General features: G+C 36.6%; 1 long non-coding RNA gene across 1 annotated transcript in view; it reads right to left on the bottom strand.

The window, feature by feature from the left end:
- Positions 1–5,808: 5,808 nt before the first annotated feature.
- The window catches only part of LOC137487442 (uncharacterized), a 112,642-nt gene continuing 111,297 nt past the window's right edge, over positions 5,809–7,153 (bottom strand). Inside the window, exons 9-11 of the long non-coding RNA XR_015506392.1 lie at positions 6,717–6,858; positions 6,309–6,454; positions 5,809–6,178 (exon numbers count right to left, since the gene is read on the bottom strand). This is a non-coding gene — a long non-coding RNA (uncharacterized LOC137487442). The remainder of the gene's footprint in view (positions 6,179–6,308; positions 6,455–6,716; positions 6,859–7,153) is intronic.

Below are 7,153 nucleotides of genomic sequence, written 5' to 3'. Positions count from 1 at the left end.
ACCAGACTTAACGTCAGGACGCAGGTTGTACTGACACTATGCGGCTGTGCTGATTCCAGCGGTGGTTATGAATTACACAGCGTCCATTATTTATTACAAACATGCACAAAGTAAAACTCATTCTTGATGATTGATGATCACAGAGAGCTGAACATATCTTTTAATACAAGTTTCTTTGCAAATACTGTTCTGTGGACATAATTAAATGCTTTACTTCGGAGACGTGTTAATACGTGCGGGTCAATCAATTCGTTGGGTTGGGAAAGCCAAACTCCTGTGTCACGTTCTGGTGGACCTTAAAATTGATGGGATTTGGATCCTATTTTAACATCAGACACTTAAAAAAGAGAGACTTGTTGCGTTTATATTACCCCAATATAACTGTGCACACACTGTACCTACACACAGTTCTGTCCAAACAGCTTTTAAAAGTTGCATCAAAGCTGCCTTTAAACCAAACAAACAAGTATAAGGGCAGGGCCATCACCATTAATGCACCTGAAGGAGATTTTCTACATTGTCTGAGAGCATGTAAAGACTCTCAGGTTGTGTAAACCGCTGATGTTTAGTTTGCTGATGTTCAGATTTTGATGTTTTGCATTGATGTTTGCATTCACACTCCTGATGTGTTGAGCTTCATTCCTCCTCCTCTGTTTCTCTGGCAGCTGTGAGATCTGGCACAGCACACACACTCAGAGCGTCACAGATGCTGCTAAGAAAAAAAAAGACAACAGGAAAGAGGCAGAGAGAGAGACAAAAAGGCTCTGTTCCAAAACCTATTGAGCTGCCTTTAATGCTTTCTAAGACTGCAATCATAATGCAAGAGGATAATTACATGTTCATAGATCATCTAAAAGATGATTTACCCAAACTCCTGTCATCCAAACATGCACAACATTATTCACTTTCTGTGGAACGGAAAAGCAGATTGGAATAAATACACTATACAATAAACAGAGTTATTTCGTTAATTCATATTTATGTTATAATCCAAAAATATGACATTAGAATTATTTAATAAAAAGTCATAATTATGACAGAAGTCCAATCATAGCGTAAAGTTTAAATTAGTGGAGAATTAATATTGAGAAATCTCAGCAGGCACACAACGTCATAAGATGTCAATATTATGATCGATTTAGGTCGTGATATCAGGTGAGCAAAAGTCAGCGTCTAAGGACAATGTTATTTTGATGTACAATAATAACGTTAATATTTGGTTGATTTTGAAAATGATCAAAGTCCAACGTCCACACAACGTCAAGCTGTAACGTCGTTAGTTTATTTTAGGTTGAATATTGAACACTGACATCAGCCTGACATTAAGTTCTGGCGCCAACCCTATTTTCATTTCCAAACAAACATTTTAATTTCAAAACAATCAATGCCAAACAAAAAAATATTACTCTGTTGGATTCTAAGTGGACTGCAAACAAATGCCAAAATACAGGCGTTGCAGATATGGAAATTGGAAAATTATAATAATAAAGTATTGAATACAAACAATTGTACTCATTGAAAAGTTGTATTGCTGTCAGTTAAGAACATTAATTATAAAGTAGAAACAATTCTGCTTAGTCCTCCTTTACATTCAGCCAGTTGCTAAGGCAGTCCAGACTGTTGACATTATCGGGGGACAATGTGGTCCTTTTCTTTTAAATGATGTGAGCAAAAAGTGAGAACAGTACAGCAATCTTCTATTCTGCCCGGTCTTCTCCATTTGCTCGGCTTCTTCTTTTCTGGCCCGGCATGGTAACTGTGGCCCTTTGGCCTATTATGTTTCTCCTACGATGATGCCTTTCCACCAAGTTGAAGCCACCCTCGTCAACATAGAATTTCATATGGGACTTGATTGGCCTCTAACTCCATGACACCCTGAAAGTAATTAGACAGTGTACTGTATGTAAATGCTGTACTCTACTGTATTTCTACTGTATGAACTAATGAACTCCATGTTTATAGAGTAGTTTACTGCAAAACACACTGTATAGTACAGTATTGACTGTATTGCATAATCTTACCTGGACATATTGGTGACAGAGCTATTTGATGCACTCACTGTTCCTTTCAAAAATCTCACGAGTCCTCTTTTAGAAAATACGATCATGTGATTGGAAAAACCTCAACACTTGAGTGTGGTTTCTAGATGGGAATCAGCTGTGATATATATGTTTGCACAACTGCAATAAGCTGTTTCTCAATGGAAATGGAATAAAATACAGGGAATATATTTGCTATATATTTGCTTCAATTGACAATATGAGCAGCTGTTCACTTTGACTTTAGCTTATATAAGTTCTGTTTAGAACATGATGTTATCTGTTCTGACACAGTGTGAAAGCATTTGTAAATTTGACTGTAAAGTTACGTTGTTTTGGTCTTGGTTGAGTACGCGTGTAAAAAAGTTCAAGCAGTTTAAGTTGATGCAAACTGGATGCATTTTGTGCAAAGCAATAAGAAGTGTGTTAATTGTATAGCCTACAAGACAGATGTTGTGCTAACCGTGTTAAGAGTTTAGGAAACTTGTTAAATGTATTGAAAAAAACTGTAAGAGCGTAAACATTGATTTTTGATTACCTTAAAGGACCACAGAGTCACGAAATGTGGAGGCTTTTCTTTCCATTTGGCAAGCGGTATCAAATTTCATTAAAATGAAAGTCGAAAATTAAATATGAAACATACGAAACTCTGGAGGAAACACTGGATAGTGTGGTAACGCGACGTTAATAGTTTTATACTGAAACTTACCTTCTAAAACTGCTTCCTTGGTCTTATCTATTTTTTTTTTTTTTTTACACGTTGAACACACGTCGACCACAACAGGAAATATTTTTAAAAATGCAACTGCATTAATTGCGTTCATTTATTTAACACTTTAATTATTTCTAATTAATCGCATGCGTTAACGCACTAATTTTGACAGCACTAATATAAATACTTAACAATAAAAATGCACAGTTGCACAGTTGTTGTTTTTTTGTCTTATAAAGTTGACTATGACTCACTCTTCTAATTTGAACTTTTATATATCACTTTCTAGCATGATATCTCCTATTTTTATGCCGGAAGGTGTCTTCTACAGTGTGTAATGTATCATACAATCTCAGTAAAGCCATCCTTTGTGAAGTGTGTCTGGTGGTCGACTGTAACATGAATGATCATCATAAAGACGGCAGATGAAGCGGCTTTACACACAAATACATGCTTTCAGTGAACAGGCCAGTGTTTATAAAGTCTGAATGAACTGAACAACTGTCTCTGTGAACAGACGAGGCGTGTTGTTCATGAATGAGCCGGAAATCAGACAATGGCTCCATTCTGAAGCCGTTTTCCTCTGCATGTGTTTCCGACTGTCATCATTGTAGTTCAAGACATTTCTCTGGGCTTTTTGTGTGTGTGTGTGTGTGTGTGTGTCCTCATACTGATCCAGTGTGTGTAGGATTACTTTCTTTTGCATCTCATTCAAAAGCTGTACCTGAAAAAACATGCCTGAAAGTCTGCATGAAACAGAAGCTGCGATCGTTTGGTTTTTCTTGTTGTGACAGTTTCTATAGAAATGGAATATTAAATGAGAAAACAGTGGGCGTGGCTTGTATTTTTACTGTGAGCTCATTGGATGTAGTAAAGTCGGCATTTCATTCTGAAAGATCTGGAAAAGGGTTTGTGGAGAGTTATTACAACCTAACAGACTCCTCCATGAAAGGAGGACAGATGCTCACCATTTCTGATTGCTGTCAAAACTGACATCTGAAGGGGCGTGGTTAAGTATGTTAGCCACGACCAATACCTCAGACAGACATAATCTAAAAATTTTACTGAAAACAAACAGGAAGCGCATTTTAAGATTTCAATTTTATATTGCAGTGGCATTTTTTGCTTAATGACATGCACTGATGAATTGTTCACCACAAAACTAGCAACGTGAGCTTTTATATGTACTTTAAAGCGCTCTAATTTTGCTATATATTAGTTAGAAAAGTCTTTGGTGTCTTCAGAATCTGTCTGTGAAGTTTTAGGTTAAAAAAAAGTACAAATCAGATCATTCATTATACCCTGTTGAAAGTGTCAATTTTTGGGTCAGAGGGAATTGTAGTTTTTGCGCCTGTGCCTTTAAACACAAATGAGCATAGATTTTATGGGGCAAACGCTTATTTACTAGATTCGCAAACGATGTCTCCTGCGGTTTGGATATGTGCACAGAATGAATGAATGACGACTCACAGAAAGAGCCAGGAAGTACTAAAGGACGACAATGAAAATGTTGGATTGACATAATCATGGAAGCATGATATTGGGGGGGAAGCGCACGAAATTGATGGAAACATGGCACATATGTCTACAGCAAGCAGTTGACCTAACAGCAGACAGAAATAGTTGGAGACAGTTGGTGAAGTCATCTTTAGTGGAAAGGGTAAAAAGATAGACTTGAATGAACTTCTCAGGGGGGTTGCAATATGGCCACCAAGCGAATGGACTTTGCCTAAAAGGGACTTACTGAGGTGCATACACACACACACACACACACACACACACACACACACATATACAGTTAAAGTCAGAATTATTAGCCCCCTTGTTTATTTTTTCCCCCGATTTTTGTTTAACGGAGAGAAGAATTTTTTCAACACATTTCTTAAAATAATAGTTTTAATAACTCATTTCTAATAACTGATTGATTTTATCTTTGCCATGATGACAATAAATAATAATTGACTAGATATTTTTCAAGACACTTCTTAAGCGTAATGTATTTTATACAGTAAAAAAAAAAACTTTTTTATATGGCCCCACCCCTAAACCCAACCCACACAGAAGACTTGTGGCAAATTTTGAATGTGAAAAAACCTTAAGCATGATGTTAAAGCGTTTGAATTATGGGGACACACATTGTGTACACCTGTAAACACCTTTAATAGAATATAACTAGGCATACCCATGTCATCATACAAATTTGTGTCCCTGTAAACCACATAAACCTATACACTTCAGGCTTTCACAAAATTCATCCATGTTGTCCAAACACAATTCGATTAAGTTAACTTATTTGCTTTTACAAATTAAACTGGGTTGGACATAAAATTATTATCTTTTGCCAGAAGATATCGCAAGAATTTTTCATCATTTGAAATAAGTTTTTGAACGAGCAACAAAAAGATAAATGAATAAAATGAGTGGACTACAGACATGTTAATTGAAAGTGAAAATAATTTGAAGGAACAAAGTGCTACAAATCGATTAAGTTTACTTCATTATTTTTACCAATTTAACTGAATTCAACATAAAATAATTAAGTTGTCCTCTCAAAAATTGCCTTAGATCTAATTTGAAATAAGTACTTTGAACAAGCAGCAATATTTCTTGAGTGTAATACAGACATGTTGAATATTACTTTGTTGTAAGGAATAGGGCAGCATGGTGGCTCAGTGGTTAGCACTGTCGTCTTACAGCAAGAAGGTCGCTGGTTCGAGTACTGGCTGGGTCAGTTGGCATTTCTGTGTGGAGTTTGCATGTTCTCTGCTGGTCAATCAGTGCTTTTGAAAGCACTGTCAGTTGAGTGTAGGGATGGTGCTAGATGCGATTATCGGTCGGACAATCAGTCAGTCAGTCGACAGCGGCCTCTGGTAGATTTACGAGAGAACAGCATGCAGGAATGGCTCTCGCAAGAGAAATTAGAGATCTCAAAAAGCATACACATCAGCCTCTGGTGGATTCACAAAAAACAAAACTGCAAAAAAAATATACATCCTGGGAAGTATTTGCCGCTTTCCAGAAATGTATGTAGGGGTACATATTCAGAATGACCCTGGGTTGAAAATAAAGCATAGTCAAATGTATCTCTCACTCAGTTTCATTATGTACTGTTTAAAACACTTATTGTGCAACCTTTATTATGAAAAACGATTTGTTTCAGTTCTTTTGAATGGAATTTCCCCAAACCAGAAGTGCAACCCATCCTCTGAAACTCAACAGACGTGTGGAGAAAGCTGGATAATGAGCTGTATTGACCACATGGATGTGTCCAATCCCACAGGAAGCTTCAGATGGCCACTTACTGTCTTGCTGTAGGTGGTTAAAGCTGATGCATTGTGGGATTGAGACCCTATACGGCTCACATGGGGTCCATCCGTTTGACAAAGAAGAAATGCGAGGCCCCTCAAGTGTCATGTGTGTGTGAAATCTGTGTATTTGTAGTGAACAGTGTCTTTATTTATGGCTGTAGAAGAGCAGTGATTCGCTTGTATCTTCATGATGAATCTTGTATTGATCAATAGGAAGAGAAACGGCTCCATTATGATCCTGATACTCACCCAGACTCTTTCCATTTGTCACCTTTTTCTCTCGCTCTGTTCACATTGGCATCGACTTTATTGATGAAGAGTCGTTGTAAAGAGTAATGGATTTAATGGAAGTTTATTATTTAGTTGTGGGTATAATCTTTCCTAGAAAGGGCCACCTGTCAGGTAAATTGAGTGTAAAATTATTAATTTATTATTTAGTTCTGGGTATTTGTATATATGTAGAATGTAAAAATACACTTACATTTTTTATCACAGGCTCTTTGTGAAAACTTACAATCATATACATTTCTGGAGAGAGTAAATTATGTAGCCAGAGCTATATATGGCTGCATTACGTCTTTATAACAAATTCTATAGGGCGGTATGACACTGCCAATGGCTTTTGTCTCTTTTCGTGCTTACCAGCTGACCGCTTACCTCTTTGTGGATAGCTTTCCCGCTGTTACCAGTTTGTCCAGTAGCTCACCATGTAAATCGACAGACTTTAGACTCAGAGAGGAGTTGACCTTGATGAAGGGCTTCATGTCTGGCAAAGAACATTTCAAGAAAGCAGGTAAATCTAAAACAAAGGCAAAAAATAAAATAAACAAGTAAATAACAGGGTAAAAATGTGATAAAATTTGAAAACATGGTAAAAATCAGGCGACCATCAAGGGCTTTTCTTTTTCAGGATTGATTTTAAAAACATTGTTGGTTGGGTTGCCAAGTACTCAATAAATGTATGTAGTATGTGTATTTTTAAAATATTTTGAAAGAAAATGTTTCATCATAATGTGAAATGTAATTTCTGGAATAAATTTGCAAAAAATGTTTTGATTAAAAATATATATACTTGTTTGATTAGCCAAAAGCCC

This window comes from Danio rerio, chromosome 13 (assembly GCF_052040795.2).
Source record: "Danio rerio strain M-AB ecotype USA chromosome 13, GRCz13ab, whole genome shotgun sequence".
NCBI classification, from domain to species: Eukaryota; Metazoa; Chordata; class Actinopteri; order Cypriniformes; family Danionidae; genus Danio; species Danio rerio.
Note: the sequence above shows the minus strand (reverse complement) of the source record. Positions and strands in the feature narration are given on the sequence as shown.